Below are 26,126 nucleotides of genomic sequence, written 5' to 3' on the forward strand. Positions count from 1 at the left end.
CTTGGAGGAGGAGGTAATGTGGGTAAGTAAAAATTGATCTTGGTACCTATTTCAATGCTATGTTCTTGGTTTTATATTTTTCTGCACTACTATAATGTTTTAACTAGATTCTGGAGTTCCTGTAAAGGTATGTTGGTCTGCATACCATTCTAAAATCAATATTATTGTTCAGGGAACAAGAGCTTGAACTTCACATTTTCCCATCTTGCTGATGTCACTCACATTTGTAATTTTAATTTAAAATGTTGTGTGTATATATATGCACATGTGGTATATGTATGTATATGTATATATACACACATATATATATATATACACACAAAATACTGTGTGTGAAACGATTTTTACAGAAATTTCAATACACACCCCTCATTGTGTCAGGAAGCAGGGAAGCGTTTTGCTTTAGTATGATTTAGTTTATTTTTCGTTCATTGCTAGTCGTGCCCCCTCTCAGGCTATTAATTAAGAATCTGGCCAGTCTTTCTCTTAAGACCTGAAATATTTCAGAATATTTAGTTGTACCATCCAGTAATTTTCATGTTCATTCTTTATCCTATAAAAATAACTTGAGAGAGTGACCAATACTGTGTTTTTTCAAAGCACCTTTTCTTAGCAAGATTTTGTTTTCCCAAAACAGGAGGCTACAGAACATTTCACTCTGACCTTTAAAAGCTTTAACCCAGGGTCGTCAGCCTTTCAAGCTGTAAACTTAGTAAATGCCCCACAAAGAAAACTGGCGGTGCATGTGTTCTCTTCTGTGCATTAATACCTCATGTGTTCCTGGACAAACATCAAAAGCACTGCTGGTTTCTCTTTTTCTTCAGTAGAGTTCTTCTGAATATTCTGAGCTCAGTCCTTAGCCTACATCTGAAATCGATGTATAATTATACAAAGAAAGTGACTAAAGATCATCAGTTCACCTGGGAAAGGCTGAAAGTTGTGTACAATTTTTGCCCATACATTTCTTCTTCCCTCCATACTAGTATGATGTTTTTCAAAATGTGATTATTATAATTTATCTGTTTTATCCAGTTGTTTTAATAGAAGTGTTGGCTTCTCATGATAAGCTAATCCTCTCCAGAGACATAAATCTTCCACTAGTGAATTTTACATATTTTTATATAGTCTCAAGCTTAAGTCAATGGGTTGCATGTTATAGGGACCAATAAATATTCCATTAGAATGTTTAGGGATATTAAAACTGTGATCACTGATGATCCCACTGAAGTAATGTAACACTTAAATATTACCCTAAAAGACATATATGTAAGATATAATGAAATGTGAAATAAATTAAGAATAATTTCAAATATTTCTTCACAAATATGATCTAAAAATATTGAATTGGTGACATATAACAATTCACATGCATTGACTGAATACTATGTGTTAGGCATTAAATATTTATTTTAGAGAAATGATATCTTTTTTGCTTCTGACAATGATGTAACTACATTGGATCTATGATGTAGTTAACATACTTGACATCACAACAGTAGAAAATAAAGAACATAGAACTTAAATCCAGGTTTTGGCATTCCCAGTTTGGATTTTTAACCTCTAAGCTCTAATTTATTCTAAGACAAAGGCATGGAATAGATTTTTTATTAGATCTTTCAGAGAGACCATGACCTTGGTGAAACCTTGATTTGGACCTCTAGCTTTTAGAACTATGAGATAATAATTTTCTGTTGTTTTAAGCTACCTAGTTTGTAATACTGTGTAACAGCAGCCATAGAAAACTAGTAAAGATTTTTGCAATGGGAAGTGGGTTGCTGCTGTAACAAATATATAAAAATGTAGAACTGGCTTTGGAATGTGTAATGGGTACAGGTTTGAATTTTGAAGTCTTTGATAGAAAAAGTATAGATGTCTTTGTAATATTTCAAAAGTACTGCATTAATCTTATTTTAAGACTATGGCTAAAAAGCTCTTAGTTTCCCCTGTGTGAACAGTTTGCTAAACTCACACCTCGACTATTTCCCTTATCAGATGCTAACACTCCTAGATTATAATACATACATCCAACTGCCTAAAACCCTGATACCAAACGTCTAGGATGACCTCTTTTTCTTTGGGCCCATGGAATTACTGAAACAATCTACAAGAAGCATGTTAAACCTAGCTAACTTCAACCTACTGCCTATACATAAGCCTCTTCTTACAGTTTCAGATTGCTGTTACCCTTTTCTTGGATGCAATTCTCTGCGTGGTTCTGTGTGGCAGCCTTCTCTATTAATTAGTCCTTGTTTGCAGACTACATTATTTTACACTAAAAAAACCCCTAAAGAATCCATGAAAAAACTCAGAACTGATAAATAAATTTAATAAAGTTACAGGATACAAAAATCAAAATATAAAAATCAGTAGAATTTCTACATGCTAACAATCATCAATCCAAAAAATAAATTATGAAAGCAATCCCAACATGCTAACAATCATCAATCCAAAAAATAAATTATGAAAGCAATCCCATTTACAATAGCTACAATAAGTAAGATACCTCGGAATAAATTTAACCAAAGAAGTGAATGGTCTTTATAAAAAAACAAACAAACAAACAAACAAACAAAACTATTAAGGCCGGGTACAGTGGCTCACACCTGTAATCCCAGTACTCCGGGAGGCCTAGGCAGGTAGATTGCTTGAGTCCAGCAGTTTGAGACAAGCCCGGGCAAAATAGCAAACCCTGTCTCTATGAAAAGGACAACAACAAAATAAATTAGCCAGTTGTGGTGGTGCATGCCTGTAATCCCAGCTACTCAGGAGGCTGAGGTGGGAGAATCACCTGTGCCCGGGAGGTTCAGGCTGCAGTGAGCTGAGATAGTACCACTGCACTCCAGCCTGGGGAACCAGAATGGGACCCTGTCTCAAAAACAAAGTAACAAACAAAAACTGAAAAAAGAAATTGAATAGGCCACAAAAAAAGGAAAATATATCCCATGCTCATGGAACAGAAGAGTTAATATTTTTAAATGTTTAGGCTATCCAAAGCAATCTACAGATTTAATGTAATTCCTATCAAAATACCAATGACATTCTTCATAGAAATATTTAAAAAAAAAGCTTAAAATTTGTTTGAATCCACAAAAGACCCCACATAGCTAAAGGAATTCTGAGCAAAAAGAATAAAGCTATGGACATCACACTACCTAATTTTAAATTCTACTACAAAGCTATAGTAGTCAAAACATTATGGCGCTGGCATAAAAACAGAAGCATAGACCAATAGAACAAAATAGAGAAGCCAAAAGTAAATCCATGCACTTAACAGCCAACTAATTTCCAACAAGGTTCCAGGAATATGCACTGGGGAAAGGACAGTCTTTTTAACAAATGATGCTGAGAAAGTTAAATATCCATACTGCAAAAGAATAAAACTAGATCTTTATCTTTCACTACATACAAAAATAAAAATAAACTCAAAATGGACTAAGGACTTACATGTGAGACATGACAATATGAAACTATTAGAAGAAAATATTGGAAAATGCCATAGGACATTGGTCTGGGCAAAAATTTTTTGGAGAAAACCTCAAAAGTACAGGCAAAAAAAAAAATAGACAAAAGATATTACATCCACTAAAAAGTTTCTGCACAGTAAAGGAAACACTTAAAGTGAAAAGATGACTTTCAGAATGTGAGAAAATATTTGCAAACTCTCTGTCTCACAAAGAATTAATAATCAGTATATATAAAGAACTCAACCAAATCAATAGCAAAAAACAATCTGATTTTAAACTGGACAAAGACCTGAATAGATGTTTCTCAAAAGAAGGTATACAAATGGCCAGCAGGTTTATTAACAAATATTCAACATTATTAATCATCAGAGAAATCTAAATACAAACCAAAGGGAAATATCATCTTACTCCAGTTAGAATGGCTATTTTCATCAAAATGACAAAAAAAAAAAAACCCCAAACAAACACTGACAAAGGATGAAGAGAAAGGGGAACTGCCATACACTGTTGGTGGGAATGCAAAGTAGTACAGCATGAAAGTTTCTCAAAAAAAAAAAAAACTACAAATAAAACTACCATATAATCTATCAGTTCCACTTCTGGGTATATATTCAAAAGAAATGAAATCAGTATATTATAGAGCTATCCACACACTCATGTTTATTACAGCAGTATTCACAGTCACCAAGATATAGAATCAATCTAAGAGACCATCAACAAATTAATGGATAAAGAAAATGTGATATAAATACACAATGGAGTAATACTCAGCTATGAAAAAGTAATATTCTGTCATTTGCAGCAACCTGGATGGAACTGGAGGTCATTATGTGAAGGGAAATAAGCCAGGTACAGAAAGACAAATATTGTATATTTTCACTCATATGTGGGAGCTAAGTAAAGTGGATCTCATGGAGGTAGATTGTAGAATGGTGGTTACTAGAAAGTGGGAAGACAAGGAGAGAAGGAGGATGAAGAGAAGTTGGTTAATGGGTACAGTTAGATAGAAGAAATAAGTTGTAGTATTCAATAATAATATCCCAATTACCCAGATTTTATCATTATACATAGAATAAAGTATCAAAATACCACATGTATTTCAAAAATATGTACAACTATGATATATAATTAAAAAAAATCTTAAAGAGGTTGTTGGTAGATATATGGATGTTACAACCAATTCTGTTGAATGATCAGAAATAAGAGACGCTAGCAGTAGAGAGAACTCGAATTACCATAAATAATACATATACTATGGTGAACAGAATGTTTGGCTGAAAAAATTTTCAAGAGAAGTTTGTAAGGTACACTCTAATTTTTCTTTCTTGTTGCTTATATTTCATACAAAAGAAATGAAAAATTTTTTAAAAGCAATTTTCTAAGAAAAAGGAATCAACACTTGATGATTTGGAAAACCGTCAGCCCATCCAGATAGCATAGCCTCAAAACAAAGTCTAAGATGTGGCTGGAAAATTAGTTATTAAAAATATAAGGTGCTTGACTCATGGATAGGATCAACCATCTCAGCTGAAGCTAGGAACAGAAATGCAGTTATCCAGGAAAGATCTGTGTAGGACCCTTTTGTCTGATGGCATGAACCCATGTAAACTGTATGAATGACCAAGAATTTTGCAAATCTTCTATCAGCAGAAAAACTGCCAGCTTAGACTGGAAACATCAGAGATTGGATAGAATGGAAGAAGAAGTACTCCAAGGGCAGAACCGTAGCTGTAGAGGCCTAGGCTGATGGCAACTCCTTCAGAGGGTCAGAGGGTGAGACCACTGCTCCAGTGGGTCCAGAAAACAGATTATGAAGCCACAGAGGATTATTTTCAGGCCTTAAAATCTAATGAAATGTGTCGTGTGGGTTTTGGCCCTGCCTAGGACACATTATCCCTTTTTTCTTTCCAACATTTCTTTTTTTAAATAAAAATGTTCATTCTATGACTTTCCCTCAATTATAATTTAGAAGCCAATAACTTGTTTTACGGTGTCATAAATCCACAAATTGAGAGAAAATTTTCTCTAGGATGAGCCGTACCCTTCATGTCTCACTCATAATAAATGTTTTACATATAAAACATAATTAATATAATATATAAATATTAATACAGTCAATATATTAATACATGATATAACCAATATGTTAATATACAATTCAATGAACATAAATTTAAATAATGTTATTGTCAATATATAAGGCAAGGTTTGCATTCATTTTATTATATACTTTTTGGCTGTTGACAAGTTGACACAATGCATACATGTAAATTATGCTGTGATTAGAATTAGAAGACCTCAGCTTCCATCCTAGTCATGTTATATATGATCTCTGTTTTTTCATAATAAAACATATCTAAAACTTGCATCACAATGATGTCATGGATGCATAGCACTCTGTCTGATACATAGTAAGTATCCCTTATTCAACATACATGGGAACAGAACTGTTTCAAATCTGATTTTCTTTTAAATTTTTAAATTCCATAAATGGAACTGAAATCTAAGCACAAAATGTATTATGTATAATATATACTTTATACACATAAGCAGAAATTGTAATTTTATGCAATATTTTAAATACTTTTCTACATGAAACAGTTTTGACTGCGTTTTGACTGTGGCCCATCACATGAGGTCAGGCAGGTGCGGAATTTTCTACTTGTGGCATCATGTCACAAGTAGTTTCAATGTATGTAACATAAATTGTTTCGAAAAGTTTCAAATTATGTAGCATTTCAGATTTGAGATTTTTGGATTATAGGCTGTCAATATTAAAAAAAATACATCTGTAAATAGATGCTATATGACCTTGAATGTTTGTAAAAGATCTCACCCTAATGGAGGACCACTGTAGTTGGAGAAACAGTGTGATAAAGAGAGAGCTATGGTGAAAAAGAATCTGAAAATTAAAGGCAGAATAAAAAGTATCTCCATCTTTAGAGAAGGTGGCTTATATAAGCATTACAAAGAAGACAACATTATATTGAACTAGTTGAAATTTTCTGATAAATTATGCTAAATTATTAGAAAGTTTCTGGGTAACAGCAGGATAGGCAATGTGGTTAATGGAAGGCTAGTTAGAAATTGATTTAGAATTAAGTTTTCAGGGCACAGGTCAAGAAGAAACAGAGTGTTATAGTTGATTGTGTTTAATTTCTCACTCTTCTATTTACTAGTTGTGTGACCTTGGGCAAGTTATTTAATCTCTCAGTGCTTCAACTTTAATATGTATATATATATATATATATATATATATATATATATATACACACACACACATATATTATGGATATGTGTGTATATATATATACATATCTTCTATGGATATATATACACACATATATATACATATATACATATCCTCTATAGATATATACACACATATATACATAAACACATATATACATATCCTCTATGGATATATATATATACACACACACACACATATCCTCTATGGATATCTATATACACACACACATATCCTCTATGGATATATATATATACACACACACACACACACACATATCCTCTATGGATATATATATATATATATACACACACACACACACATACACACACACACACACACACACATATCCTCCATGAATATATATGGAGATATATATATGGATATATATAGATATGTATGTATATGTATACACATAGAGTTGCTATGAGGATTAAATTGCTAATATGCACAAAATAACCTTATGCTTTCTGGTTCATAGTAAATCCTCACTAAAAGTGATTTTTTGTTCGTTTATTGTTTTTAGTAGTGGTTTTATTGAGGTATAATTCGCATACCATATACTTCACCCATTTTAAAGTATAAAATTCAATGTTTTTTGTTTATTTGTGATTAATTAGCTTGATTGTGGTGATTGTTCTTCAATGTATATGTAGATGAGAAAATCAAAATATACACTTTAAATATATACAACTTTTAATTGTCAATTATTCCTCAATAGTGATGGAAAATGTGACTTATTGTTATCATCCCCATTTCTTACCACTATGACACTTAAAGATGATCAGATATAATCTCTAATCTTCAGCTTACACATCTAAAAGAAAAGTAAGCTAGAAAAAAAGAGCTACAATATATATTCTAGTAATTGAGGTAAATTAAAGGTGTGGTAAATAAAATATTGGCACTCCTCCCACCTGGATGTGGGGCTAGGTTATTTTGTCTTGCATTTCAGCAGCCTGTGCAACTATTTGGATCAATTAAATATGGCTAAATTGAGGCTCTTCTTGTTTCCAGGTCTGGACCTTAAGAAAATAGGACCTTCCATTTTCTAGCTCCTGGAACACTTCCACTTAGCACCCAGCCATCAGACTGTGTATGAGGAGAGGAACAGAGGCTGGCAGACCAATAACCTAAGCTGAACTCCCAGCTGAAAGCTAACTCATCTCTAATGGACTCTCCCCTCAAAATCCAGATTAGTGAACCAAATACATGACTGTTGTTTTTAAGCCACTGTGTTTTAGCATGGTATGTTACACACCAATAGATAACTAAAACTGTTCTCTTACCATCTCAACATCACATCCTTTTTGTATTTTCTAAATAATAAAATATGCCATTCGATTTTACAAGAAACAAATGTTAGATGGCAGGTCTGAAGTTAAATAGGAACCTAATGTTCACAGCAACTAACAGATTTGTAAATTGGGCTTATATTTCTACATCAAAGTTCTCAATCTTTATTTATGCTATAGTTTAAAGCATGACTATACTTTTCAGCTGACTCTCTTGAAAAGTGGAGTATAATTAATATATTGATACCTGGATATATTATATTTTAGTTCATGATTCCATTTAGTCCTGAAAAATGGAAGGCATTGTCGTTTTACTTTTATAGACATCTGCTTGATAGATTTGTGTTAGAGTTAACTCAATTTTTTTAATGTAAGATTTAACTCTATGACACTAACAACCTGTCATCAGTCACTGAATATAGTTCAATATCATTTGAGTCACCAAGGCTAAGACATACCAGATAACTGTTTCAGTACAGGTGATTTGCATTTGTCATCTAAGTGCTTATAAGAACCTCCTCTAACTAAAATATCAGAGGTCTAACTTTTACCCCTTTACTCACATCAAAAGCATAAAATGCTGAGTTATGTAAAGAGGTGTTTTCAGGGAGTTTGGGAACTTACTCAAATGATGTAACTCATTTGGGAAATGACTTGCTTCATGCATCTTTTAGCTAGCTAAGTCCAATTAGCTAAAATTATAGTTGAATTGAATATGTAAATGTCTATAAAGTTGGCCTAATTAGATCCATAGGGTGGTGTAGCATTTGTGTTTAAAGCCCAGCAATTTTGAAGAGGTTTTGGTTGCAAGCTTAGGGGAGGCTGTGAAGACTGGCAAGTCTAAGTCCTCCCGTGGAATCTGAGATTTCACAGGCAGTATCTGAGGATGGGTGTGAGATTACTGCTCAAGCCAGAAAGATTAACAGCTGCTTCAGTGGCAGCAAGAGTCACTAGGAAATTTGATTCTATCATTCCTGAATCCAAGGTGGCGTTAACAAGCTTATTATGCAAGAAAGCAGCCTCTGTTACTAATCTAAGCTGTATCTGTTTTTCTGCTTATGCCTATGAACCAGAACATAAGAAGTAGTAGTACAAATGATATGAATCTACAAATTATGCCACTTATTTTAATTCTTCACTATTTAAATAATTAAAAACTAAGTTTTCTTCTAAATGTGTCACATAGTATAGATTTTCTAGGGTGCACTTAAGAAATTTGGTCTACTCAAGATGATCAACATGTATCAAAATACACTTAGATTTTTTGAAGACTCTTCTGTTAAATTGGCCTTTGACCATCACTGACACTTCTTTTGACATTATAATACCATAAATATGTACCCTTGATCAAGACTCCAGCTGATAGACCCTTAGTATAGATATATAAAAATAATAAACCTTATCTGAAAATCTGTTTTAAGTCAGCTTTTGCTGTGGAAGCTGTTATTTCCATTTGATTTCACTGAAATTCAATTCGAGCAAAAATTAGCAACACTAATTTTTAAATAAGGATGGAGTGAAGGTGATAGTTATTGTGGAGCATTGATATGATAGAAGCAGTGAGGGTAGAAAATGTGTGAACATTAAATGCCTTTATTACTCATTTTACATTTCATCAGGGATCACATGGCATGAAAATATGCTGACTTGGTCTATTTTCTTGCTACTACCCCTAAGATATCACATACTTCGCTCTGTTTCTTCTTCTAAAAGCCACAGTCCCTTGGGGGCTAGCTATTATTTTAATGATCAGAGTGATGATGAGTCTCTGAATACCTTAAGGTTTGTATACCAAGGATTATCTCAGTTTAGCTAACATAAACTCTATGCATGTGTTGCATATAAAATCATTTTATCTAAGGCCACATATTCTCAAAAGACATATTATGTTGTATTTTACACCTGATGCATTTACAGTTACCACTAACAAGCAAGAAAAGAATCTCCTTTACAGATTTTGAAGTATATATTTTTAAATTATTGTTACTTCTAAAAATACAAAAATAGATTTGGAGGTTGATATTTTTGGCAGGGGCTCTGAATATTTTCACGTGGAAGTCAGCAACCTAATAAGCCTGACTTACTGAGTGGATCAGTGGGTTGTAATTCTGGTAACTTATTTTTCAACTAGCTTGAGGCTAGGTCTATCTCAATTATGCTTCAGGTTGTATAATAGATTATATGGCATATTCAATCAAGTTGATATTGTATTAAGCACATTAGAGACAATTAATGAATATTTTTTTCCTGTGAGTTGATATTTAAAAAAGAGTTAATTATGTAGAATTTTTTGAAAGGCTTTATTCAATAGGACTCAATACTGGTCTGATCATCATCCTACGATAATGGGATATGGGTCACAGCAGGGAGAAAATCAATAGCGCTGATGGGCTATTTTATTTAAATCTCAAGCAGTTTTCCCTTCATAATAAGAGGACATTTTCCAATTAAGTTGTAAATTTGAACTAATATATTGTTTTCTATAAGATACTTTATAGCTTAACCAAAGCATTAAAAATGTATCTCATCAATGATGGAAAGTTATTATCACATTTAAGAAATCAGTTTGTAAAATTAATAACCATACTGATTTAATAGAATGCATCTGAATTTTCTGAGGAGAAACAAATTATTATTTTTCAATGTCTTGTGTGCACCTGCATCATGCATTGCATGACAGCTGAAGGTTGCTGACAGCCACTTCACTCTGCATTTTATCCCCCAGGGGTGATTTGGCACTCTAGGGTAAAGCATTGCAGGACATCCTGTTCTAGGAGGGACAAGAACAGAGTCTGGACTGTTCTACACAGTTTCTTTTTGTCTCAGGGTGTTGAATTCCCAGCAAATTCTACAGTTATTTTTGAGAACTACAAGCAAGCAAGAAAGGAAGAGCTGGATTGGCAAAAGCTATTCAGGGACTTGCCCTGCAGAGACAGTAGCAAAACAAGTCTCTGAAAGCTTTTTAGATGGGTATCAAGAAAGTTATTCTGCAACAGTTTTCACCTGTTATTGACATTAGATAGAAATAACACTTCACTTTCTACGTTCATTAAGACATTATTTCATAGGAATATCAGGAATAAATGCTACAATAAATTAGACTACATATAACTAAGCCATTTTATAAAACTCCAGTCATCAAAATTTACTAGTGTAGTCATTGTCAGTCTAACCTAACAAACAATCCATTTTTATGCACAATCTACCAAAAGTTCATGTAGCTGATGAGAGAAAATTCTGTCTTCCAAGTGCTTAATTTAAAATTAAAAGAAAAAGACAAATGTATTAGAAGTTTCAACACCAGTAAACAATACAAATAATAGTTCAAAGTCATCATATGAGAAATGATTTAGACCATATGTGTTGTAGGTATATAATAGACTTATGACAATGGAATAAAATGGTCTTTGAATAAAGCAGGACAGAAGGACTTGACAATTGCAAAATCAGCATTTCAATAGATAGGCAGAAGGTGAGCTCTATAGGCAAACAATTCACACAGCTATACAATGAAAAAATATATGCATATAGAAAATTTGTATGTCATGGGGGTTTGGAGTATAGATTATTTTAAATACCTCATCCAGGTAGTAAGCATAGTACCTGTATTAGTCTTATCTTCACACTGCTATAAAGAACTGCCTGAGACAGGGTAATTTATAATGGAAAGAAGTTTAATTGACTCACAGATCCACATGGCTGGGGAGGCCTCAGAGAACTTACAATCATGGCGGAAAGGGAAACAAACACGTGCTTCCTCACAAGGCACCAGGAGAGAGGAGTGACATAGCGAAGAGGGAAGAACCCCTTATAAAACCATCAGCTCTCATGAGAATTCATTCACTATCATGAGAACAACATGGAGTAAACTGCTTCCCATGATCCAATCACCTCCCACTATGTCCCACCCTCAACATGTGGGGATTATGGAGATTACAATTCGAGATGAGATTTGGATGGGGACATAGAGCCAAACCACATCAGTACCCTATAGGCAGTGTTTCCATCATCTTCCTCCTCCTATACTTCACCCTTAAGTAGGCCCCAGAGTCTGTTTATTCCTTCTTTGTGTCCACGTGTACTCAGTGTTTGGCTCCCACTTATAAGTGAGAACATGTGGTGTTTGGTTTTGAGTTCCTGAGTTAGTTCGCTGAGGATTATGGCCTCCATGTTGCTGAAAAAAACATGATCCTATTATTTTCAATGGCTGCATAGTATTCCATGGGTTATATGTACCACATTTTCTTTATCCAGTCTACCATTGATGGACATTTAGGTTGATTCTATGACCTTGCTACTGTGAATAGGACTGCAATGAACATTATGTGCACATGTGGCTTTATGGTGGAATGATTTATATTCTTTTGACAATTTTCTGATGAATGTATTGATTCTTCACTTAAGTTTATCTGAAATAATACTAATAAAAATTTAATAATATTTATTATAGCCTACATTACTCTGTGCTGAACACACTTTCCATTAGTTTACAGATATTGATCCATCAGTGTGAGTGTTTACAGTTTTATCTTACTGGTATAGTTTAGCTCTGTGTCCTCAGACAAATCTCTTAAATTATACTCTCATAATTTCCACATGTTGTCGGAGGGATCTGGTGGGAGATAATTGAATCATGGGGCAGTTTTCCCCATATTGTTCTCATGGTAATGAATAAGTTTCACGAGATCTGATGGTTTTATAAGGGATTTTTGCTTTTGTGTCTCTCTTATTCTCTCTTGCTGCCACCATGTAAGAAGTGCCTTTTGCATTCTGCCATGATTGCGAGGCCTCCTCAGCCATGTGGAACTGTGAGTCCATTAAACCTATTTTTCTTTCCAGTCTCAGGTATGTCTTTATCAGCAGCATGAAAATGGACTAATACAGTAAATTGGTACCAGTAGAGTGGGGCGCTGCTGAAAAGATATCCGAAAATGAAGAAGTAACTTTGGAACTGGGTAGCAGGCAGAGGATGGAACAGTTTGGAGGGCTCAGAAGGTGACAGAAAAATGTGGAAATTTTGAAACTATCTAGAGACTTCTTGAATGGCATTGAGCAAAAAGCCGATAATGATATGGACAGTGAAATCCAGGTTGAGGTGGTCTCAGATAGAGATGAGAAACCCATTGAGAACAAAGGTGACTCTTGTTATGTTTTAGCAAAGGGACTAGCAACATTTTGCCCCTGCCCTAAAGATTTGTGGAACTTTGAGCTTGAGAGAGATGATTTAGGGTATCCAGTGGAAGAAATTTCTAAGCAGCAAAGCATTCAAGGGGTGATTTGGGTGCTGTTAAAGGTATTCAGTTTTAAAAGGGAAATAGAGCATAAAAGTTCAGAAAGCTTTCTGCCTGACAATGCAATAGAAAAGAAAAATCCATTTTCTTATGAGAAATTCAAGCCAGCTGCTGAAATTTGCATAAGTAACAATGAGTCGAATGTTAATCCCCAAGACAATGGGGAAAATGACCCCAGGGCATGTGATAGACCATTGCAGCAGCCCCTCCTATCAGAGGCCTAGAGGCCTAGGGGGAAAAAATTGGTTTTGTGGTCTGGGCCCAGAGTCTCTGTGCTGTGTGCAGTCTAGGGACTTGGTGCTCTGTGTTCCAGCTGCTTCAGCCATTACTAAAAGGGGCCAAGGTTTATTTCAGGCTGTAACTTTAGAAGATGAAAGCCCCAAGCCTTGGCAACGTTTATGTGGTGTTAACCTTGCAGGTGTATGGAAGTCAAGAATTGAGGCTTGGGAACCCCTGCCTAGATTTCACAGGATGTACAGAAACACCTGTATGCCCAGGCAGAAGTTTGCTGCAGGAGCGAGGCCCTCATGGGGAATCTCTGCTAGGGCAGTGAAGAAGGGAAATGTGGGATCAGATCCCCCACACAGAGTCCCTACTGAGGCACCACCTAGTAAAGCTATGAGAAGAGGGCCACCACCATTCTCCGAACCCCAGAATTGTAGATTCACTGATAGCTTGGATTGTGTGCCTGGAAAAGCTGCAGACACTTAATGCCAGCCAGTGAAAACAGCTGCCTAAGGGAGAGGGAGCCCACCTTTTGCATCTCAAGGCAGTGGAGCTGCCAAAGGCAGTGGGAGCATACCTTTTGAATCAGCATGACATAGATGTGAGACAGAGTCAAAGGTGGTTTTTGAGCTTTAAGATTTGACTGCCCTGCTGGATTTTGGACTTGCATGGGACCTGTAGAACCTTTGTTCTGGCTAATTTCTCCCATTTGGAATGGCTGTATTTACCCAATATTTGTACTCCCATTATATCTAGGAAATAACTAACTTGGTTTTGAATTTACAAGCTCCTAGATAGAAGGGAGTTGCCTTGTCTCAGATGAGGCTTTGGACTGTGGACTTTTCAGTTAATTCTGAAATAAGACTTTGGGGGACTTTTGGGAAGGCATAATTGGTTTTGAAATGTGAGAACATGAGATTCGGCAGGAGCCGGGGTGGAATAATATGGTTTGGCTCTGTGTCCCCATCCAAATCTCATCTTGAATTGTATTCCCATCATTCCCATGTGTTATGGGAGGGACTTGGTGGGAGATAATTGAATCATGGGGGCAGTTTTCCCCATACTGTTCCCCTGGTAATGAATAAGTCTCACAAGATCTGATGGTGGTATAAGGGGTTTCCACTTTTACTTCTCTCTCATTCTGTCTTGCTGCCACCATGTAAGAAGTGCCTTTCACCTTCAGCCATAATTGTGAGACCTTCTCAGCCATGTGGAACTCTTGAGTCCATGAAACCAATTTTTCTTCCCAGACTCGAATATGTCTTTATCAGCAGTGTCAAAATGGACTAATACATTTACTTAATCCTCAAATAAGACATCTGAGGCACAGAAGTAAATTGCCCTACCCCAGATCACCAGGCTACTAACTAGTAGAGCATGTTTGCTAAGTCAGGATATCTGGTTCCAGGGACCAGATATTGGCCATACATATTCCATCTATCCTAAGTTCACTTTGAAACACTATAGATTCTTTAGAGGCAAACAAGAACACACCCTTTTTTACTTTCCCTGTCAAAATTCACACATCAGTATATTATAGCAGGTAATCTCATAGACTGTAGTTGCTGAGGTCCAGGTTAGAAATCTGGCTTTGCCATGTACAAGCTGTATGACATTAAATAAGTTTACATGTTCACTAGTTCTTTCTGTTCCTCAGTTTCTTAATATAGACAATAATGTACACCCTCCCTAGTTGCTGTAAAGATAATTGATCCACTACATGTAAAGTGCTTAGCACAGTACAGGGTAGGACATATTATAAGTATTTAACAAATAATCTTAATAAAGAAATAGGAAATGAAGAAGCAATAGCAGAATACATGGGAAAAAGAATAACACTGAGGTAGCAAGATAGAATTAGCATACAGCTATGCTCTTATTATGTACTAAGGATTATTTTAAGCATTTGATATTTCTGAACTCATTTAATACTCAAAACACTTTAAGACTTTGGTGGTATTACTATGCCCATTTGTAGATCAGAAATCTAAGGCACAGAGAGATTAAATAAAATTTCCTAAGTTCACACAGTTCTAAAGTCTGGACACATATATATTGCACTAAATTGCTTTTCATTAAATATGCATATGTTCCTGTGTAAATCAGTAATTCTCAGGTAGATGAGGCATATCCTCCTATGGTTCAAGTCAGAATCAACCATGCAGGCTATTTTCAAATCATACCCACTCCTCCTTGCTCATTGCTCTGAGCTCTTGTGAATGATAGGTATATTTTATCAGGGGAGTTAAATAGTTGACACATACAACATTTGATTGTGTTGAATTTTTAGACATAATTGAAATTCATACAAATTTAAAATGTACTTTTCTAGGAAAAAAGTACATACTTTTCAAACTTTTCTGTCTGGAACAGAGAAGTACATTTCAAAACGCTTCAGAAATCATATTTCTGTTAATTTTGTCTTCAGATTTAGGCTTATTTCTTGGATTAAAATATCTCTAGATCTTGTAATTGCTCTAAACAATTTTCTGCTTACCATTGAAAAGCTTTAATACAAAATTCCACCATGAAACCTGCAAATGGTATTATGTATACACGTGCCATATGTATATATACGCATACACATATTGATCTACACATACACATACCAAATACAAATACTATATACATTGTGAATATATTGATACATTATAGAGTTACAGATATAGTGTGTGTATATATATACAGTGTGTATATGTATAAATATTATATACATATATTATATATATATTTTAATTTTAGATTTTAGAAAATTTGAGAAGATAGTACAATGTTTCCACATGCACAACTCCTGGTTTCTTCTCTTATTATGTCACATTAGCATAACACATTTGCTATAATTAATGAACTGATATTGATATAGTACTGCTAACTGAAATATGCACTTTGTTAAAATTTACTTAGATTTCAGATTGACTTAGTTTTTAGCTAATGTCCATTTTATGTTTCAGGATCCTATATAGAATACCATGTTTCATTTAGTTGTTATGTGTCTTAGGGTTTTCTTGTCAGTGACAGTCTCTCAGACTGTTTTTGATCATCTTTAGAGTTTTGAAGAGAATTGGTTAGGTATTTCAGAGAATGTACCTCTATTGTTTTTTTTTCTTTTTAAGTTTTTCTTAGACTGATATTAAGATTTTTAGAAGGGAGACGACAGGGGTAAGAGCCCATTCTTACCATATTATATTAAAAGCACATGCCAAGAACATGACTTATTATCATTGATGTTAACCCTCATCACCTGGCAGAGGTAGTGTTTTTAAAGTTGCTCCACTGTGGCAGGGCATGGTGGCTCACGCTTGTAATCCCAGCACTTTGGAAGGCCCACGGGAGCAGATTGCCTGAGCTCAGGAGTTCGAGACCAGCCTGTGCAACAAGGTGAAAACCCATCTCTACTAAAATACAAAAAATTAGCCAGGCAAGGTGGTGTGTGCTTGTGGTCCCAGCTACTTGGGAGGCTAAGGCAGGAGAATTGCTTGAACCTGGGAGGTGGAGCTTGCAGTGAGCCGAGATCATGCACTGCACTCCAGCCCGGGCAACAGAGCGAGACTCCATCTCAGAAAATAAATAAATAAATAAAATTGCTTCACTGTGAAATTACTCTTTTGTTCTTTTATGTACTATACTGTTTGGAAAGAGGTAATGTGCACAACTCACACTTGAACAGTGGAAAGTTGTGCTCTGCTTCCTTAAGGGGAGATGCATGCATAAATTATTTGGGATTTTTCTACATGGAAGATTTGTCTCCTCTCTCTTTTAAAATGTATTTATTTGTTCATTTTTTAAAGTAACAATATCAACTAATGGACATTTTATTTTGTTGTCCAAATTGTTCCAGCTTTGGCCATTGATATGGTTTGCTGTGTCCTGAACAAATCTCATCTTAAATTGTAGTTCTCATAACCCTTGCATGTTGTGGGAGGGACCCAGTGGGAGGTAATTGAATCATTGGGTCAGTTACCCTCATGCAGCTCTCATTATAGTGAGTGAGTTCTCACAAGATCTGATGGTTTTATAAGGGGCTTTCCCCCTTTAGCTCAGCAGTTCTCTCTCCTTCTGCCATGTGAGAAGGATGTGATTGCTTCCCCTTTCCACCATGATTGTAGGTTTCCTGAGGCTTTGCAAGCCATGCTTAACTGCAAGTCAATTAAATCTCTTTCCCTTTATAAATTACCTAGTCCTCAATATTTCTTCATAGCAGTGTGAGAACAGACTAACACAGTAAAATGGTACCACAGAGAATGAAGCACTGCGAAAAGGATACACAAAAATGTGGAAGTGACTTTGGAACTTGGTAACAAGTAGAGGTTGGAACAGTTTAGAGGACACAGAAGAAGGCAGAAGAATGTGAGAAATTTTGGAACTTCCTAGAGACTTGGAGGGCTCAGAAGACAGGAAGATATGAAAAAGTTTGGAACTTCCTAGGACCTGTTGAATAACTTTGACCAAAATGCTGATAGTGATAAGGACATTGAAGTCCAGGCTGAGGTGGTCTTAGATGGAGACGAGGAACTTGGGAACTGGAGCAAAGGCAATGATTGCTGTGTTTTAGCAAAGAGACTGGTGGCTTTTTGCCCCTGACCTAGAGGAAGCAGAGTATAAAAGTTTGGAAAATTTGCAGCCTGGTGATGTGCTAGAAAAGAAAAACCAATTTTCTGGGGAGATATTCAAGCCGGCTGCAGAAATTTGCATAAGTAACAAGGAGCCGAATGTTAATCATCAAGACAATGGGGAAAATGTCTCCAGGGCATGTCAGGATCTTCATGACAGCCCCTCCCATCATAGGCCTGGAGAACTAGCAGAGAAAAATGGTTTTGTGGGCCCAGTTCAGGGATCCCCTGTGGTGTGCAGCCTCAGGACTGTATCCCTGCCTCTCCAGCAATGGCTAAAAGGGCCCAAATTATTGCTCAGGCCATTTCTTCAGAGAGTGCAAGCCCCCAGCTATGGCAGCTTCCAAGTGGTGTTAGTCCTGTGGGTGCACAGAAGACAATAATTAAAGTTTGGGAACCTGTGTCTAGATTTTAGAGGCTGTATAGGAACGCTTAGATGTCCAGGCAGAAGTCTGCTGCAGTGGTGGAACCCTCATAGAGAACCTCTTATATGGCAGTGTGGAAAGGAAATGTGGGGTTGGAGCCCCCACACAGAGTTCCTACTGGGGCACTGCCTAATGGAGCTTTGAGAAGAGGGCCATTGTCCTCTGGACTCCAGAAGGTAGATCCACCAACAGCTTGCATAGTGCACCTGGAAAAGCCACAGACACTGAATGCAGGGTGCTGTACCTTGCAAAGCCACAGAGGTGGAACTGCCCAAGGCTGTGGGAGCTCACCTCTTGCATCAGTGTTACCTGGATGTGAGACATAGATTCAAAGGAGATCATTTTGAAATTTAAGGTTTAATGACTGCCCTATTAAATTTTAGACTCACATGGGACCTGTAGCCCCTTTGTTTTTGCCAATTTTTCTCATTTGGAATATGCATATTTACCCAATGCCTATAACCCCATTATATTTAGGAAGTAACTAACTTGCTTTCGTTTTTATGGGCCCATAGGCAGAATGGACAAGCCTTGTCTCGGATGAGACTTAAGGATCGGACTTTTGAGTTAATGCTGGAATGAGCTAAGAATTTGGGAGACTGTTGAGGAGACATGATTGTGTTTTGAAATGTGAGGACATAAGATTTGGGGGGAACTGGGGCAGAGTGATATGGTTTGGCTGTGTCCCCAACCAAATTTCATTTTGAATTATAGTTTTTATAATTCCCACATGTCTTGGGAGGAACCCGGTGTGTGGTCATTGAATCATGGGGGTGTTTACCTCCATGCTGTTCTTGTGACAGTGAGTGCATTCTCATGAGATCTGATGATTTTATAAGGGGCTTTTCCTCCCTTCACTCTGCACTTTTCTGTCCTGCTGCCATGTGAAGAAGTATGTGTTTTCTTTCCCTTTCTGCCATGATTGTAAGTTTTCTGAGGCCTCCCCAGCTATGCAAAACTGTGAGTCAATTAAACCTCTTTCCTTTATAAATTACCCAGTCTCTGATATTTCTCCATAGCAGCATGGGAACAGACTAATATAGCCATGTAGAGGTTTTATTCATTTGGCTCTCACCTATGTACTTTTGATATACTCCAATTATTGTGTGTATTTGTGTGTAAGTGTGTGTGTCTGTACTAGTGTTTTGCTTTCTGACACTGCAATATACTCTAATCATTTTTTATGTGTTTCCTGCCTTAATGTTACAATCAGCTATTCCTCCAAGGAGTCACAGTTTATTTTGTTGAAAAATATATTGAAAACAGTCCTGGGTGTTAGGTGTGGTCATGATTAGTGGGGTGTTGTGGCTTCCAAGTGTTTTAGCTGACAGAGTATGGAAATAGATGTATATATACTAATTCAGGTATCTATATATATAACTATAAATATTGCTATATGTAACTATGTATATTGTTATGTATATTTGTATTTCTATAGGAAACTATATAGTTACAACTATAGATAAAATATACCCTACATTTTTATACATTTTTAAGCAGATTGAGCAAGTTCCCATGTATTTCTAGTTTGCTGTAAGTATAAAACAAATAATTGTTGAATTTTGTCAAGGTTTTTCATATCTGAGCCAGCCTTGCATGCCTAAATTAAAGCCCACTTGATTCTGACATATAATTTTTTATACATTATTACATATGATTTGCTAATAGTTTGTTTAGAATTTCTAATATGTGCATTTGGTGAGCTACATTTCCATTTAGGCACTGATTAACATCTTATGTATTTGATGAGTTAAATTTTGTTTTCATATAGTTCAAACTATTCTAAAAATTTATCTTGAGACTTCTTTGACCCATGGGTTATTTAGAAATGAATTGCCTAATTTTCAAATGTTTAAGGGTCCTGTAGCCATATTTCTGTTATTGATATTTAATTTTTCTGTGGTTTGAGAGCATGCTTTCCATGATGTCTACTTTTTAAATTAGTTAAGGCCCAGAATGTGGTCTATCTTAATGGATGTTTTATGAGAGCTTGATGAGAATGTAAATTTTGCCATTGTTGGGTGGAGGATTTTAAAAATTCCAGTTAATTTAGTGCTGTTCAACTTATCTATATCTTTATTGATTTTACACGTGCTTGATCTGTCCATTCCTGGTAGGGGGAAATTAAAGTCTAGATCAATAATAATTGATCAGTCTATTTCTATTTTAAACTCTATTGTTTTTTGTCTCATATATTTTGACACATGTTGTTAGGCACATGCATGATTTAAATTTGTATGTTTCTTCAAATTTAAATTTATATTTAGATAATTTATTTAATTTAAATTATAATTGCATAATGGCTCTTTATTATTGCATAATGGCTTTCTTTATTACTGATAATCTTTCTTTCTCTGAAGCCTGCTTTATCTTAAATTTATATGCTTAGTCCAGATTTCTTTGGATTAATGTTAGTATGGTATATCATTGTCTGTTCCTGACTATTAATCTATCTGAATCTTTAAGATTTTTCTTTTTTTTAGACAATCTATAATGGACTCTTTTAAAAAAATTCACAATGAGGAGTTTCCTACTTTTAAGTAGCATTTTAAAATTAATGTATTTAGACCTTTCATATTTAAAGTTATTGATGTAGTTGTATCAATATCTATGACATTTGTAACTGTTTTCTACACATCACATTTCCTCTTTGTTTCTTTTTCTTTCCCTCTTTTGCCATCTCTGATTTTAATTACACATTTGATATACCATTTACCCTCACAACTACTGTACCAATTATACTTCTTCTTTGGTATTTTTTTAGTGGCTGTTTTACATTTGAATGTAAATTTTCACTTATCTAAATCCATCTCCAAATAACACTCTTCTGCTTCATATATTGTTTAAGTATCTTATAGCAGAATATTTCTAATTCCTGTCTCCTGTTTCTTGTGACATTGCTCTCATTCATTTCATTTCTATATGCTAGAATTAGCTACTACCTTGTTATTAACATTATTTAAAATAAGCAGTTGTCTTCTAGTCAATAAAAAATGTTTAAAAGTTGCATATATATGTATATATATTTATGGGCATGTATATTTACCTTTATTTATTTTCCAATGATCTTTATTTTTTACATAGATTAAAAATTAGAAGTTTCTCCTCTATGCTATTTTCTGTCTAAGGAAATTATTTTAATATTTTTTGTTGGTCAGGTCTGTTTTGCTGGTAATAAATTCTGTCAATTTTTGTCTCAGAAGCCTTTTATTTTTGCTTTATGCTTTAAGGTTAATTTTGCTGGATACAGGATTCCAGATTGATACATTTTTTCTTTCTTCTATGCATAAATAAACAAAATATTGCATAGTACAGCCATCTAGAATTTCTCCTATCAAACATTTTGTTATGTGTTTGGAGATGTATGTACATACACTCAAATGTTATTTTAGCATATGCATCTTAGTTCTTTCCTGTGTGGTCCCCAAGGAACTCATCCATTTGACTATGTGAGTCATTTTCTCAGAATAAAATAAGAAATATAGAAGCACATATAGGTACAAAAAATAGCATAACCCTGAAAAACAATTTTAAGCTGAATTATTAAATAAATGAGATTCATAAAAGGTGTTAGAGACATTATGAAATATTTCTCCATATGTTTGGAGTAAGAAATAGCACAAAGAATAAATAGGAAATGCTTATATTAGATGATATACTTTTAACAGATGACAGAAAAATATAATGGCATAAATACTCAATTTATCTTTCATCTGTCTTTTCTAGGAAGAAGAATTCTTCAGTCTCTGAACGACCATTACACTTATTTTTTTACATCTTTAGAAACTACCCTTGTGCAGTAAACTTTAGTCTTTAATGAATGCTTGTTAGACCATACATTCCTGAGAATATGAGAATAGAAGCTGTTTGTCAGAGTTCTTTAGATAAACAGAACCAATAGGATAGCTGATAGATAGATAGATTATAAGTTTAAAGATGTTTATTATAAGGAAATCACTCTGATAATTATGGAACCTTAGCAGTTTCAAGATCTGTAGTTGCAGAAGGTATATTACACTCTGAGTCCAAGTCTAAGGGCAGAAGAAGATCAACGACACAGCTTGAAGACAGGCAGAAAAAGTGAATTCTCCTTAGTCAGCCTTTCGGTTGTATTCAAATCTTTAACTTATTGAATGAGACCTACCCACACTGGGGAGTTGGAGACTGCCTTCCTGTTTTTCAAGGGATTCTGAGTGCTAAGTCTTCAGACTTAAGGCTAAAAATTGATTAAGGGGCCATGACTTTCTGTTTTATTGATTCAAGTTAGACTTTTTTCATTTGACCTAGAAGTTTTTGCATATACAAATGAAGTAATATGTGATAGGCTTTCTATCTGTATCCATATGGCAATGCTGTACATCTGTTTGAGTCAGACTATTCTGATTGCTGCTTTGACTCTGCTATCCCATTATAGTAACCGCACACACCTTGCCTTTGGTTACTGAAAGCTGTCCCTTCACCTGACTCCTACCACCGTAGAATCCAATTACTCTTACTACATTTAGGTTTATCAATTCAGTTACTTATTTAGTACTGTAAATTCCAATTTACAGAGAGTAGTGATTTTTCTCTAAATAGCTCACAGCTTCTTCAAGGTCTTCCCATAATGAGATTTACAGGTTCCCATTGTTTCCCAATTAATGTCCTCATTTAACAGTAGACACCCTGCCAGGCTGGGAATTAAACTTACTTTGTTATTCAGCCAGTGATAAGATGAGATTCCGCATTTGATTTTCAGCCATTTTAGCCCTCTGGCTATAAGGATCTCCTTCAGGGCATACAGATAAACTTTTGGGTTATTTATGGAATGTTTGAGTTGAGAGTTCAAATCCCTGAGCTGCTTCTTTTATTTTACCATTTTGTCCAATGACAGTATGATCAATTGACAAACTATATTCATTCATTTTCCAAAAATATTCAAAAGTATCAGGTATCCAGACATCCAGCTCCATGCTTATAAGGGTGGATTAAGAATGTTCCATGGAAATATTTTGCATATCTCTATTCCTCTATTGCCAAATTATGCTATGGACTATCACTGCTTTTTTTTTCACTGTTTGAAATGTTTGAAATAGGGTAATTGGTGTCTTTAAATCTAGTCACATTAAAGAACCAATTCCAGAAACCACAGAACCAATTAAGAAAATTTATTTTAACACTATATTCCTCTAGAACCACTCTCAGTACCAAAACATATATAAAGATATTTTTATAAGGAATTGCTGTTTGAAATTATAGGGGCCGAGAAGTCCTAAGACCTGCAGTCAGTAAGCTGGAGACCTAGGACAGCTGATGGCATAGTTCCAACTGAGTCTGAAGACCCTGAGTAAAAAGAGAAGTGATTATATATGTTCCACTCCAAGTCCAAAGGCTTGAGAACCAGAGGAGCTGATGGGGTAAATAGAAAGCTGGGTCTGAGACTGAAGGCAGTAGAAGATTGATGTCCTGACTAAGAGATAGGCAGAGAGAGCAAATTCTTTCTTACTCAGCATTTTATTTTTATTCATAATTTGAACAGATTGGATTGGGCCAACTCATATTTGGGAGGGCAATCTGCTTTATTGAGTCTATCAATTTGAATGTTAATTTCATCTACAAACATCTTCACAGATATGCACATAATCATGTTAATCAAATATGTGGTTACCCTGTGGCCCAATCAACTTGACACATAAAACTAATCATCACTCAGAGCAACATAAGAATTTTTATCCAGGAGGATTATACTGTATATCAATTTATGTCTTCTGTCTCAAAAGAATGCTATTAATAATACAATGCAGTACAAATATTAGGCTATGCCAGCAATAGATTGTCAAGAAGGAAAGATGAATTAAAACACTTTTATAGAAGTTTTGTAAAAAAACTTTTTGTTATAAGATTATGCAAACTTTCTTCTATTACTCAAAATGGAAAAAAAATTACTGAACTTGATGTTAATATCTGGCAAAATTATATGTGTGATAATAATTTAAAAATTAGAAACATTCTGATAACATGACCATTAAATTAAAACCAGCACAAGATCTATTAAACAAATTTATCATATTATATGACAATGTTACCAAGTATTTTATAAGGTTACTTTTACACTGTATGTCTTAAATTTTTTAAAAAGGATGTCTACAAAGACATTATTATTATTATTATATTTTTAAAATACTGGTAGAATTTCAATATTATTTGATAGTTTCATTTTGTTGTATTAAAACTCCAAAAAATTATATTATTAGTAATTCAAATTGGATTTTCAGGGCAGCCTGTGGTCCAAAGCCATAAGGATTGTATCTTGAGAATAAAATTAGATCATGATTTTACATGTATAGACATATGTGTGGGTATAAATTTGTGATTTTTAGTCAGTATTGCAGCAAAGACATACAAAATAAATTTTAATATAAAATACTGGTAAGAAACATTTCAAAGAATAACATTTTCCTTTTAAATTAAAAAAGAAAATGTAATATGTTTAAGCTTGGAAAGGCTTGACTTGGAAACAGTTATTTAAATAAGATGGGGAATGAGAGGAGTTTGTCGTAATTATTAGGGAAAACATGATACACCTGCAGCCACACTAGAGAAAAAGAAAAGAAGAAAGCACTTAAGTTTTGCATATTCATCATATGCCAAGCACCAGTGCAGGTATTATGAAATCAGTACGCACTCCATACAATGTTGTTGTACTTGCTGTTTTCCAAATGAAGCCAATTGACTTGCTGATCTTTTCTGTGTTATTTTTGTCGAAAAATGATTCAAATCAAGTTTAACGGAAATCAGGCCTATACACTTACTCTCATAACACATACCTGTGGTTATATGCCCTCTCAACATCAATCATTAACTCTTGTTCGGATTCCTGAATGTAGTTATGCCTAAATCAGACACCAGCAAAAGGAAACACGTCCAGAAGAAGTAGCTGCACTGGAAAAAATAAAAGTTTGTAAAGTCCTAACAGAAATGACTGTAGAAATGGAGATGTAACCTGCAGGAAAGAAAATTGAGACTGTTATTAGATAAACTATGTTCCCCCAAATTTCATAGGGTGAAGTTCAAATCCAGGTACTTCAAGATATAATAATATTTGTATATGGGTTCACTAAAAAGGTGATTAATTTAAAATGAGACCCCTTGGTGGGGATATAATCCAATACGAGATGAGAGGTGTCCTTAGAAGAGGAAGAGATGCCAGGGGTTCTCATGCACCGAGGAACAACCATATGAGTATAAAGCAGCAAGAAGGTGACTACATGCAAGCCAAGAGAGGAGGCTTCAGAGGAAACAAACCCTTCTAATACTTTGATGTTGGACTTCCAGTCTCCAGAACTGAAAGAAAATAAATTTCCGGTATTTAAGCCATCCAGTATGTGATATTTTGTAAAGGCAGCCCTGGCAAACTAGCAAACTAATATAGGGAGATAATATAGGGAGATAAAGACACTGAGTATTTGAAGTAGTATCATCTTAAGAGGTACACATACTTGTGAATTATCCCATAAGAAAAAATGAGAATTAAAAGCATCCAGAGAGAAATTTGATTAAATCTACAAACTACTTTTTCAATTAAAT

The sequence above is a fragment of the Pongo abelii genome, chromosome 5, assembly GCF_028885655.2.
Source record: "Pongo abelii isolate AG06213 chromosome 5, NHGRI_mPonAbe1-v2.0_pri, whole genome shotgun sequence".
NCBI lineage: Eukaryota > Metazoa > Chordata > Mammalia > Primates > Hominidae > Pongo > Pongo abelii.